This window comes from Bos indicus x Bos taurus, chromosome 12 (genome assembly GCF_003369695.1).
Source record: "Bos indicus x Bos taurus breed Angus x Brahman F1 hybrid chromosome 12, Bos_hybrid_MaternalHap_v2.0, whole genome shotgun sequence".
In the NCBI taxonomy this organism is placed as follows: domain Eukaryota; kingdom Metazoa; phylum Chordata; class Mammalia; order Artiodactyla; family Bovidae; genus Bos; species Bos indicus x Bos taurus.
In genome coordinates this window covers 82,297,675-82,312,091 of record NC_040087.1, presented here as the reverse complement: position 1 = coordinate 82,312,091, position 14,417 = coordinate 82,297,675, and positions in this window count along the sequence as shown.

The following is a 14,417-nucleotide window of genomic DNA, read 5'->3' as shown; positions in this document are numbered from 1 at the left end:
GAAAGTGAAAGAGGAGAGTGAAAAAGTTGGCTTAAAGCTCAACATTCAGAAAACTAACAACATGGCATCTGGTCCCATCACTTCATGGCAAATAGATGGGGAAACAATGGAAACAGTGGCAAACTTTATTTTCTTGGGCTCCAAATTCACTCTAAATTGTGACTGCAGCCATGAAATTAAAAGACACTTGCTCCTTGGAAGAAAAGCTATGACTAACCTGGACAGCATATTAAAAAGCAGAGACATTACTTTGCCAACAAAGGTCCATCTATTCACAGCTATGGTTTTCCCAGTACTCGTGTACGGATGTGAGAGCTGAACTATAAAGAAAGCTGAGCGTCAAAGAATTGATGTTTTTGAACTGTGGTGCTGGAGAAGGCTCTTGAGAGTCCCTTGGACTGCAAGGAGATCCAACCAGTCAGTCCTAATGAAAATCAACCCTGAATATTCACTGGAGGGACTGCTGCTTAGGTTGAAACTGCAATACTTTGGCCACCTGATGTGAAGAACTGACTCATTTGAAAAGCCCCTGATGCTGGGAAAGATTGAAGGCAGGAGAAAAGGGGACAACAGAAGATAAGATGGTTAGATGGCATCACCAACTCATTGGACATGAGTTTGAGTGTGCTCCGGGAGTTGGTGATGGACAGGGAAGCCTCGTGTGCTGCAGTCCATGGGGTCACAGAGAGTTGGACATGACTGAGTGACTAAACTGAACTTTTTGTAACCACTATTTTATAAGTGCTTAATCCATGGCAGCAACCATTCTAGGTGCTGTGGATACAAGGATGAACAAAACTGCTAAGTTCCCTGCAACTATGAGGCCACAAACAGGAGAAAACATGTGGTCTGAATGGTAGCAGATGACACGTGCCTGACACCCATTCTCCAGGGTTTCTGTGAAGGTGTGCAGACATGCAGAAATGCAAAATAAACAGGCCACACACCATAAAATGTGAATGTGGAAGCAGAGGTCAGTCAAGGTGAAATTTCTACTGACTGTACTTCTTGTGAGCAAAAATGAGTTAAGAAGCATGTTACTAATAAACACAACCAATGTTCTGGCCTTTGAAGAGAACAGAATGCATATTCTGGTTAAAATTTTTGACTTTTCTATCAACTATAATGGTAAATAATATCAATCATATAATAAGAGGATATTGAGCCCTAGTTATATAGAAATAAATCTGAATTTTAAATGTTTCAGTTATGTAATATTCAGTATAGTTTATGCTATAGAGGCATATTAAACACCAGAAACCAAGATTCTGTGGTCTGTTTTCTTGGTTTATTTTTTTAAACAGTAATAAAATACTATAACTACACTACCTATAAAACATCAAACTAACAAATGTAACCTATCAGATTCACAATTTAGCCATTGATAGAATGGCTTAATAGAGTAATACAAAAAGAGGTAAAATCAAAGACTTTTAAGAAAGGCAAAAACAATCTTGCTATTTTTCTGGACCTTCAAAGTAAACACATTGGGAGTTGGATGAACTTGGAAGGTTACCGCTTTTAATGTCCAAGTTGTGTGGATAGAGGATGATTCTCACAGTGGGTGTTAGATATTTCTTGATACCAGTGAAGATCAGGGCTTGGCCAGGACAGAGGGCTGGGCTAGAGGATTCCTTGGGAGCTTTGTCCTTGCTTTCCACAGGGGGAGAAGCATGGGCTATGGTCTTCTCAGGAGGTGACTCCTTCTACAGGATCAATCTGTGCTTCCCCTTTTGGGGCCACCTGTGTTTTTGGTCAGATTCAACTCAGTGTTGGTTTTGTTGACTTTAAAAAATGCACAATGTGAATGTGGACAGTTAAGTCTTATTGGGGGCGAAATGAGGGCTGCAGCCTGGGATGCAGCATTGCAGGTAGCTCTGAGAAACTACTCTGAGGAGGCAAGAGGGGGAGCCAGGTTACACAAAAGTTTTGCAAAAAAGGGCAGGTAGTCTGAATGTCAGAATGTTTTTGTTAATTAAAGAAAACCAGATATCCCAAGTGAAGGAATTTAGTGCTTTTCTATGCATGGGAAGAGGCAAGAGTCTGGGGTCCCTGAAATCATTCCCTTTGAAGCACCTCAGCCATCTGGGGGCCGGTATCCTGTTTTCACATCCTGAGTTTCCTCAGGGCTCACCGTAGGGAGTGGCTGCAGGCTGATGGCTGCTAGATGGCAGGCATTCTTGCCTTCCTGAGTTCCCTCTGGGCTCATCAGCTCACCATTCAGGGTGGCTGCAACCGCTGACAACAGTGCCATCCTTTGTTTGATACGCAGCAAACATTCCATTTCTCAGTTTCTGGGGCTGGGTGCCACTTGGGGTCCTGGTCCTTGGCCTGTGCATGCTGGGTCATCTGTTCTCAGTTGCATTTTCTCCTTCTGGAATGGCCTGTGCTCCTTGTCCGGCTCCTGAGTGCTCAGAGAACTTCCTCTGTCAATGTCTTCTTTTTTGTCAGCATCTTCCCTCAAGGCTCCTGTCCCCGTGTCTGAGACCAGGTGCTGGCCTCTCTCTGATAGTCTCACCTGGTCTGCGGGTCCCCACAGAGCTTGTCACTACAAAAGAAAGTCCCCTTCTAAAAGGAAGAACAGACCCAAGGGGAGATTTTGAAGATCAGGGGACCTCGTTTTTTGGTTGCCAAGAGATCGCTGCCTCTAAGACAAGTTAACAAATAATAATATGGAAGTCTCCCTCTTGCAAAGTGTGGCTGGCTGGCCCTCCACCAGGGAGAACAAATGAAGAATGATCCCAACTCCCTCACGCTTTCTATGTCCCCCAAAACTTTCATATGAAGAAGAGAAACTTGCCAATGATGTTTGTTCCTAAAATCAAACTGATTAATTATGAATGCAAACTGCTTTTTGTACAGTTTTAATATGAATAGTGTTTTCTAAGAATGCAAATATATATCAACTGAGGGAGAATATTTTTCCCCCTGAACTTTCCCAAGAATTATTCATCATTTTGGAAAATCCTATAATGTTGTCCATGGCATTTACATCACCACCACCAGGAAATATCTGAATCAGTCTTCACTTCTCTCCACCACAGTCATGGAGAGTCCACCCATATGGGAGAGAAAGGCCCTGTCTTTCAACCACACAACCTCCTCCATTATCATAGCATCTCACTTCAAATAGATCTCTGATTGGCAAAATTTCTTGCAGAAGCCCACAGTGAAATGCCATATTTTATGCATCATGAGAGTACCATTTGGGAGCAGAGTGCATCACAGCAGCGTAACAGCCCTGAGAAGTGCTGACACTGTTGCGTGGCTCCATGCATCTCGAGTGACGTTTCCCACCTCCCCGAGAGGTCCTGTGGCCACAGATTGGCCAAGCCAGAGGGGGTCTCTGTGGAATGTCTCACCTCCTTCATTTAGGAGGAATTTAGTTCAATTCTTCTCCTCAAAATAAAAGCTGCTTATTATTTGAGAAAGAAAAATTAAGATCAAATCATCATAATTAATGGTTCAAAAATCTCCAATCCTCTCATTAGAATCACAAAAATTTTCACATTCAAAAATTATGTCAGGGACTTCCCTGATCCAGTGGTTGAGATTTTGCCTTTCAAAATTTCTTGACAAAGTGTCAATGCATGGGATGCTGATTTGATCCATGGTCAGTGAACTCAAATCCTACATGCCCCTTAGGCAAAAAAAAAAAACAAAACAGACCATCAACAACAGAAGTCATACTGCACAACAAATTCAATAAAGACTCTAAAAATTGTCCACAGCAAAATAAATAAATTAAAATTTTGTTTCATCTTAATTTTTTCCCCAGGATGGCAAAAGGACTCACAAGGTAAAGCTTTTGTACAGTTGGATGGTATTAGTATTGAGAGATGGAAAAACTAGTCTGGAGACCTTCAACTCCTGCAAAGGCCAATACCAAGGAACAAGAAGGAACAAGAAGTGGGAACTTGTAACCTGCACTTTCACCAACAGGGAGCACGATTTTCATTCAGCCATAAATCCTGCTGTGTATGCAACTGGAAAGTTTGCTAAAGTTTGTGCCAAACTTTTTTTTTTTTTACCGTTTCTCTCATATTTTTAGTCATGAGTTTCTTTTAAAAAGAATATTTTAATCATCAACCATTTAAAATCTATGCTTGTGTTTGATTCATAACCTTATGCTGACATTGCCTTGTGCTGGGTATTCAGATGACTAACTCGTTTGCAGAACTATTTACATGGGCATTAGATCATCTTTATAAATTTGATTTTAGTTCAGTACTGGTTAATGGGCCATAAAAATAAAGGGTGAGCCAACAACAAAAGGAATATGGTTTATTGCCTGAAAGAATGCCTGAGACTGTGGCTGTTTGATAAGTTAATAATAGCCAAGCATGAACTTCCCCCAAGCCTTTGTCATCTGTGAAAGTGAGACCGTGTGATACCCGTTTATAAAGGCACACTTTAAATGTGTGCTTTGAAAGAGTGAAAATATAGAATGCAGGGAAATCGGGTAATTTCCTGCCTGAACAATGAAGCTGAAGTTCAGGTGTGTGTCTACCACACCGCAGAAGTTCCTGTCACCTGCTGGGACAGTCACTCAGTCTCCATCTGATGGAAAAACACTGGCTGGAGATGGATTTTTGGTCAGATGCATTGGCCATAAAGTATAAGAAATGGCAATAAAAATGTTTCCATGTTTTAAGGACACTGTATGCACACTTGCAATGAAACTAGTTTAATTTTCTGTTTTTTCAAAAAAAAACAGGGTCTTCCTCCAAGGGTTCTGGTAACAATGGAATATGTTAGAAAAATGTAGGTGTGTGTGATTTACTCAAAGCTGCTACTGAACTGAGCTCGGTGTTTTGGCGGGAGACATAACTATCTAGAGAAATGAGAGTGACTCATCTTCCTCCAAAATAGGTAAAACTAAAAAATGTGTCCACCAACTGAGGCTTAAAATTTTGCCTAGGACTTCCCTGGCGGCTCAGTAAAGAATCTGCCTGCCAATGTAGGAGACACAGGTTTGGTGCCTACTCCAGGAAGATTCCACCTGCTGTGAGTGACTAAGCCCATACACCGCCATCAGTGAGCCTGGGAGCCACGACCGCTGAAGCCCACGTGCAGGAGAGCCTGTGCTTCGCCACGAGAGAAGCCTGTGCACCGCAACTAGAGAGCAGCCCCAGCCTGTCACAACTGGAGGAAAGCCCGGGCAGCATCAAAGACCCAGCACAGACAATAAATAAACAAAAATTAAGACAAAATTGTCCCTGAACGTTTTGTTTCTAGAAGCAGGACATTTTAGAATAAGTGGAGAAACAAAAGATCCTGCTTTTTCAATTTTCCTAGCAACATTTTTCAAGTGGCAATTGACTGAGACCAAGGAGATCCAACCAGTCCATCTTAAAGGAAATCCGTCCTGAATACTCATTGGAAGAACTGGTATTGAAGCTAAAACGCCAATACTTTGGCCACCTGATGCAAAGAACTGACTCATTTGAAAAGACCCTGATGCTGGGAAAGATTGAAGGCAGGAGGAGAAGGGGACGACAGAGGATGAGATGGTTGGATGGCATCACTGACTCAATGAACCTGATTTTGCATAAACTCCGGGAGTTGGTGATGGACAGGGAGGCCTGGTGTGCTGCAGTCCATGGGGTCACAAAGAGTTGGACATGACTGAGAGACTGAACCGAACTAAGACCAGAGGCAAAGAACACTTTGGCAAAACGTGAACTTTGAAAAATCGGGAGCTGAAGAGATGGGTTCTGGAAGGGAACATCTCTACCACATTAACCATGATTTAGAGCATGGGGGCCATCCAGGAAGCAGGGAAGGGCTGAGCAAAAATTATAGTAAAGTCAGTGTGAATTGTCTCCTTGGGATAGAAGAAAGGGTGAGGGAGATGGAACATAGAGAACACACACAAGGGAAGTCAATCGATCGTGCCAGCAATAGAAATGGACACGGCAGGCTAGCCAGTCGTTTTATTTCAGCATCAGCTTTGGTAGTAAACATACTTCATTAACATATGTGTCCACTCACCATTCATTGAAACCAGCGAGCTGAAAAGATCTTTAAGAATGTGTTTGCTGAAAACTGTGCATATGGGGCAAAGAGTGCCCCCCAGTTGGGGTGGATCAAGTTAAGAGTAGGGAAGGTCACCTCTGATCTCCTTGGAAAGTTTTCATCATCTTCCCTTCGCTAAAATAAAAGTACTATTTGCCAAGAATGGAAAGTCTAAACCGCTCCGTTTCTAAGTTTATTTAAAGTTGTTTCTGGAGAGGCTAGCCTCTATTTGAACTTCCCAGGAAGAGATTTGCTGCTTTAGATAAAATTGAACAGTCTGCACTCAGTTTTTTGTTTTTCTGAAACTTTAGTAGATTTTTAAAGTGGAAAAAAAAAGTGTAGGATCCATTATGTACCGAAGCAACCACTTTTTTTGAGATGGAAATTAAAATGTGGGTCAGAACTTCGAAGAGCGAGGTCATAGAGATATGGACAGGAACAGCAACCAGCTGCCAGGCATGCTTCTTAAAACGTTCTTAGAAAACTCCCCTTAAACTGGGTGCAGGTAGAAAAGAATGAAGACACATGAGTCAGTACTGATATTTCATCTTCTGTGATGCTACAAAATTTCAGACTTACTAATATGCTGTGCCAACACAAATAAGTTAAAACAGTTAAAGAAATGCCATTTTTGATACAAAAGTGATTGGATGAGTTGGCTATAGGAATGTTGTGTGTGTGTGTGTGTGTGTGTGTGTGTGCATGCGCGTGCAAGCATGCATGCTCAGTCATATCAGATTCTTTGCGACCCCAGAAGGTGTAGCCTGCCAGGCCCTTTGGCCCTAGGATTCTTCAGGAAAGAAAACTGCAGTGGGTTGCCATTTCCTCCTCCAAGGGATCTTCCCAACCCAGGGATCGAACCCATGTTTCCTGTGTCCCCTGCACTGCACGCAAATTGTTTACTCACTGAGCCATCGGGGAAGTTAGCCTTCTCAACCTTCTCTTTTTAGAAAGAAGGAGCTTGGTGGTTTGGGATGTCACCTGTCAAAAACCTGGTTGGCGGTGTTCAGGCAGGGGCAGAAGCATGGCCTGGGCCGCCTGGCACTGCTGGGGCTCAATCCTGAAGCCACATGTGGGAGCAGCGTGGTCATAGTTCCCTGCAAGGCCTTAGATAAGAACTCTTCATCCGTTTATCGCATGAAGTAGGCAATGCATGTGGGCAGCACTCTCTAAACCCGTATACATGCCCCGCCCCTGCATGTCCCTATCCTGATGTTGCATAGTCTTCTCCGTGAACCAGATGAGAAAGCTGGAGCCTAGAGTTGAAAGTGGGCAGGAGGTGACTCCAGAATTGGGGGTCAATTCCAATGTATAGGGGCTTCCCTCGTGGCTCCATGGTGAAGAATCTGCCTACAATGCAGGAGACTTTGGGCTCCACCCCTGGGTCAGGAAGTTCCCCTGGAGGAGAAAATGACAATTTACTGTGGTATTCTTGCCTGGAGAATCCCATGGACAGAGGAGCCTGACAGGCTATGGTTCATTGGATCACAAAGAGTCAGACACAACTGAGCCACTAACACTTTCAATGTATACGCTTTCCCTTCTGCTGAAATTTTACTTGAAAAGTCACATTCTTGTCTTTCTTTGACGTAGGGTCAATGACTTTTCCTTTTATTTTGTTGATTCTCCCAAATCTTCCAACGCCACCATGCCTCGTCACTGGGTCCTGTGGCTTGTCTTTCTCTAACAGGAAGTAAACCCTAAAAAAAGGTTTCCACCGAGTCCTATGTTTGAATACTGCTTCTGTGTTGTCCGTTTCCGCTTCATGAAATTCCTACCAAAGTCCAGCTACGGCACACGAGAAAGACCCAGAGAACAGGACCTAGGAGAACAGTTCTGCCCAGCGTCTAGCAGAGCCCACAGAGAGAGACGTGTGCAAAGTCTAGCAAGGCTCGTCGTGGTTTTAAAGGTCATAAAGAGGGTCTCTCATTTATAGATCCAAATCTAGGCCCTGAAACATCATGCGGTAAGGAAAATTCGTATTAACACCCTAAGAGCTAAAACATCATGGAAGTATTTCAAGCTTTCAGAAATCTTAGATATCACCTGTCACCTAGCACAGTGGTTGGTGTGTGCTTAATCACTCAGTCATGTCTGACTCTTTCCAACCCCATAGACTGTAGCCCACTAGGCTCCTCTGTCAATGGATTCTCCAGGCAAGAATACTGGAGTGGGTTGCCATTTCCTTCTCCAGGGGATCTTCCCAACCTGGGGATAGAACCTGGGTCTCCTGCATTGCAGGCGGATTCTTTACCACTGAGCCACCTGGGAAGCCCCTCTAGCATGGTGAATTGCATGCAATCCTCCCAAACATGCCTTTCTCCCACATCCCAGATATTCCAAAAGAAATAATAAGCCTCACAGTGTGCTCAGTACAGTATATCAAATATTCCTCAGATGTATTTGTCTTTCTAAAGTAGATCTGCCTGCTTTTTATGCCTTCATTTTAGCTACTGATAAACATCTTGAGAAAGATGGATCTCGAGACAGAAGCGTGTTGAACTTCTGAACTCCGTGGCGGCCTCAGATAATTAAACAGCAGATGGCAGCCTGATGTTATACCTCTGAGTTCAGCCCCAAATCTCCTGTCCCTTCAACATTCCAGTATCACAGTCACAACAGTATGAGAGTAACTGTCAACTGCATCTGGCTCATCTGAAACGTGTGCCTAGTAACCCTAACAAAAAATACTGCATTTCTCTGGTCAGGCTTGATGTGTTTTTAGCGAATGCACAATCACCAGATTCTTTTCTAAATACTCACAGACAACCTGCCGAAAAGAGTTAATTGTCTATTTTGGCCACAATTCCCAAAAGTCTGTCGTTTCTGGAAATTCCAGAAGACTTGCACTAGTTGCCATTCTTCAATCCAAAAAAAAAAAAAAGGAACCTCACAAAATCCATATATTTTTATAACTTATAGTTTTTCTGAGATTACTCATATCCACTGAACACTTTCAGATAGAATTCTCATGCATATAAAGACTTGAGTGTATTGAGACTGGTCAGTTTTGTTTAAAGATTCTTTGCAGCTGACTTGCATTTGGATTTTTCCCCCAAAGAGGCCTGACCCTGTGCACTTTGGGACCAGCCCGTCCTCTGAGTTGAAGGCACCAAAGCCATCTGGGAAACACAGTTCTCTGCCTTTGGCCAACATGACGTCAGAGTTCCCGAGGACCCATTCTTTCTTTGTTCTTGTCGCTTCAAACAGAAAAGAAGGTCTATGGTTTTTCTAGCATTTTTCATGAACTTCATTTGTCATGGGTTTGAGCCTTTCCTGACATTGTTCTTACAGGTTCATTTTACGCTTTCCTCATGTGTCTGTTCAATTTTGCGTGTGTCCGTCCCACTCAGAGAGGCTAGACGTGCTTTGTGTGATTCAGCAGAGGTTGAGTCACAGATGAGTAAAACCAAGTGAGCGGAAGAAAGGAAAATTCTGTGGGGGTTGGCACAAGGCCCTGGTTCCTAATATCTGCCCCTTCCTTCTTCTTTCAGGAGCAGCTCATTGGCCAGTCCTCCTGGGAAAGTTCCTGGCTCCCATCCGCTCATTCTGTTACAGGAAGCCCCGTGTCCCTTGAAATACCTCCCCAACATCACCCCTTTTAGCCACTGGAGTGTTTGCTTTAAGAAACTCCCAGTGCTGCCCAGAAGTGATCTGAGCTGGGCCTTCACTTCATTCGTTCATTCAGACGTTCAACAAGATTTACTGAGTGTCTACGGCATGCCAGGCACTGTTCTAGCTGCTGTTTATTTACTGATTTGTGGCTCTGTGGGGTCTTCCTTGCATGTGGGCTTTTCTCTAGTTGCGGTGAGCCGGTTTCTCATTGCTGTGGCCCCTCTTGCTGCAGAGCACAGGCTCAGTAGCTGTGGCACACGGGCTCAGTTGCTCCTTGGCACGTGGGATCTTCCCAGACCGGGGATTGAACTCATGTCCCCTACATTGACTGGCTAATTCTTTATCACTGGGCCACCAGGGAAGCCCCCTAGGTGCTTTTATTATCCCAGGGAACAAAGAACAAGAGCTCCTTTTAAAAAATTACTTTAAACTTTAAAATTTTTTAAAGTTAAAACTAAAAATAAGTATACAGAAATTTTAATTAAAGAAAAATAGAACCCCTGCCGTCCTGTAGCTTGGTGGACATTCTAGTGAGCCACGAAGGATGAAAAGACATAAACAAAACTTCAGCGGCCATAAGAGCACATGCTAAGGCCAAGGGTCAGAAAATAGCCTCCAGTTTACAGGAAAAAGCTGCAAATCCTTAAAAAGTACTGGCAGGTAACCAACAGGTAAAGCCGGGCGGCTGGCGAGGTGGGAGGTCCCATCAGAAAGGCTCTGAGTGCTCCTGGGTCAGACATGGTGCCCACATATAAAAATCATATATCTGTCAAAGAAAAAAAGGTATGGCACTTAGTTTAAATTTTGAGAAGTGCAGTGGTTCTTAGAAAATACGGTGAGTATTGAGGAACTTGGTAGTTTTTTGATGAATGAATAAAGGAAGGATGTAAGGAATTAGAACAGTGAGATTAGAGTGTTCAGAAGGTAATTTGTTGCATCAGTTTAGAAAGTAGCTTTGGATGGAAAAGCATCAGAAAGGAGGTGACTAGATTAAAAAAAATAAATAAAAGGAGCCAGAGCCCCAGGAAGGAGTGGTAAGAAGAAGAATCGGGGTCCCAGCATTGCTCCAGGAGGTCCACTCAGGGGAATCAAGGGCATCATCCAGGAGAACACACTCAAACTCTGCCCTCGGAGCTGTGCAGGGGCCAACCTTGGGTGGGAGCAGCAGGAATGAAAAGTGGGAGGAAGATAAACGATATTTGGGTGGCAAAAAGAGATTGAACTTGCTGATTATTTGATATTTTAAAGTTCATGGCCAGTGACAGAAGTATTGAAAATTACATATCTTTTCCCTCAATTTTTATTTGAGTGACTATAGTAAATTCTTAAGTTAACATTATCAAACCATAGAATACAGATATGATTTTGAAGAACTGAAAAAGCATTTTTACCGCTTTTTTTTTTCTCACCAAAAACCTAATAAACTTGAAGTTGCTGCATCTTATTTTTCACATTGTGGCCATGGCATTGGAATCTTAGTTCCCTGACCAGAGATCGAACCCACAACCCTTGCATTGGAACTGCCGAGTCTGAACCACTGCATCACTAAGCAAGTCACTATTGCTGTATCTGTATATGCCAGTTGAATCCAACGCACACTTCATTTCTTTTGTGAAAATTTTGAATTTACCTTGATTTCCCCCTGGCTGTTCCCACGGGCCTCTCTTCAACTAAACAGCTAGTGCATTCAGCGACCTTAGCATACTACTTAATACCTGATCATATATTCCTTCCTAATTATTTCTGGCTAATAACTCTTAGCTACCCAATAATTCTCTAATAATCACTATGATGGTTATGAGGTTTGAGGTTAGGCATGGGTTAATATAAGATAGGGCTTCCCTGGTGGCTCAGATGATAAAGAACCTGCTTGCAATGTGGAGAACCAGGTTGATTCCTGGATGGGGAAGATCCCCTGGAGAAGGGTACAGATAGCTACTCCAGTTTTCTTGCCTGGAAAATTCCATGGATAGAGGAGCCTGGCAGACTACTACAGTTTATGGGGTGGCAAAGAGTCGGACATGAATGAGAGATTTTAAGAAACAGAAGAAAAGAGAAGAAATGTAAGATAGGATAATGTCATAAAATTAATGCAGTTAATCTCAGTATTCAAGTTTTGCAAGAGAAAAGCCTCCCTCCTAAGAAAAATCTTTAATGCTTTAAATTTATATTTTCAGTTAAGCAATTCTTGAAATGTCTTCATGTAAAAATTAATGTGTTAGGAAAGATAGCAAATGGCTTCTTATCTTAGCATTAGAATGATAAAAAGTCACCGATCTGTTCTTTTGGGGGCCATTTAATTTTTTCATCTCTAAAGTTTATTGCAAGTTTGTAAGGTTTCATGTTTCTCAGTTTCTATTTCTAATGTGTGGATGTTATTTCTATATTTGTTAAAAATGTGTCTGCATTTTGCACATTTCTAAGATGATCTGCAGGTGTGAAGTTTCTGTTCAGATTTTTAAGTAAGTTGGTTTTTGAAATCTTATCTTTACACTGGAAACTCTTAAGGTGCTGAGGGCTGACTTATTATCCAGAAGACTGGCTTGATTTTAAATGTCTTATTCATTTTAAAAGTAAATTTAAAATGTTTATTAAAAGTCTTATTAGTAAAATTTTGTTGCTGTTCTTCGGGTCATGATTTGGGATCTTTAACAAGATGAAGGGAGTATACACCAGGTGGTACAGTTAATCTGGTTAGGAATAAAAGAGGATTATTTGTTTTCCAGCCATTGCTGAGATACCTTGAAAGAATAATTTGGGATCAAGCAAGGATGGGGAAGTATATTAATCAAATTTGATGAAAACTGACATGATACTTGAAATGCATGCAGGGTTTGGGTTTCATTAAGGGTTTCCAGGGAACAGGCAAAACCCTCTTCCACGGGAGCATCACAGGTCAAGGTCAGATCATGGACCCAAAGGTCACCCAAGTGCAGCACCTGTCACACCAGAGTCAGTACAGTGGTCCTCCACTTTCTGAGGGCTTCCTTCCTCACTGTGTGCTCCCCATGTTCTTCTCTTGAAAGTTAGCATGCAATAAAACACACAGAGGGTCGCTAAAACCAGAGGGTCGATATGTGGTCAAGAAGGTTTAAATAGCCCTGCAACTCCACCAGAAGTACAGAGCAGACTTATAGACAGATTTTGGTTTTATGCCCAGAATTATTCAGTAACCCAACTGCACAGGACTGATAAAACAGAAGCAGAAGTCAAGACAGCAGGAAAAGAACTGGGAGTCAGATAATACATCTCAGTTCAGTCTCAGTCTTGTTGACTTATGGTATTGACCTTTCTGATCTCTGCTTCCTTATCCTGAGAACTGGTCAGCCACTGCAGCTCAGGAAAGAGGTCAAAAGCAAAAAACTTTGGCGAGTGTCCATCATCTGTTTATAAGAATTAAGAAGCCTCTTCATGAACATTTTCGTTTCTTTGTTTTTTTTCATGAATTTCTTCTTTAATGGGATTTCCATGATGAGTCTCTGGTTTGATGGCGAACTCCTGGAGGACACGTCACCTGGCTTGGTTATAACCACCCATACCTCCCATACTTCCCATACCACCCATACTTCCACCTCATGGGTAGAAGAACAAAATTGTGGAACCTCAGAAAGGCCCCGAAGCTGACAATCACCAATCAGATCCTTGACACTTCTCTACATTCCTGTCTAATGATCATTGTGGTGACTTGTTAACTTGACTCGATCATCGTACCCAGTATTTGGTTAAACACCAGTCTAGATCTCACAAGGCTTCCCTTGTGGTTCAAAAGAATCCGCCTGCAATGCAGGAGATTCTGCATTCCCTGGGTTCGACCCCTGGGTTGGGTTGGGAAGATCCCCTGGAGAAGGGAAAATCTACCCACCCCAGTATTTTGGCCGACAGAATTCCACGGGCTATAGTCCATGGGCAGCAACGATTCAGACACGACTGAGCGACTTTCACTGGATTTTACTGTGAAGGCAGTTTTTAAATGAAATTAACATTAAATCAGTTGACTTCGAATAAAACGGATTACTCATAATTTGGGTGGGCTTCCTCCAATTAAAGGTCTTAAGAGAAAAGGCTGAGGTCCCCCAGGGAAGATGGAATTCCTCGCCTGATTGCCTTTGGATTTAAGGCTGAAGCACTAACTTTTCCCTGGGTTTCTAGATTGCTGGCCTCCTCCATAGATTTTGAATTTGCTAGCCTCCATAATTGCATGGAAAACCCTGCCTAATACAACCATTTATCTACCTCTCAAATATTGTCACGTGATCAGAAGCATTTTTAAGTTTGACCTCTGTAACATCAGGATCATGGGATTGACTCCTATTTTAACAATTTATTAACTGTGGTTTTGAGCCGTTATGTAAACCTTTCAGTCTGGCTCCCCGTGTATGGAATAGGTGTAATACCAACCACTCTGATGGAATGTCTTGGAGATCTCAGGCAATAAATATGAAACACTTATAACATAAATAGTTCTCAATAAACAGTAACCACAGTTTTGCTTTGATGAACGAAATGTGAGTAAATCCTATTAGTAGCTAACAGCAAGGCTAGCTTGAAACTCTCAAGTGAATTCATCTTTCTAGGCTAGAAATTCCCTGGAAAAGGAAATGGTAACCCATTCCAATATTCTTACCTGGGAAATCCCATTAACAGATGAGCCTGGCAGGCTACAGCCCATGGGGTCCCAAGAGTCGGACACAACTGAGCTCCTAAACCACCGTCACCAGGCTAGAGATTGACTGTATATCTGTATTTTAAGATGATCTTTTGTTGTAATGGTGTCACGCAGGCTT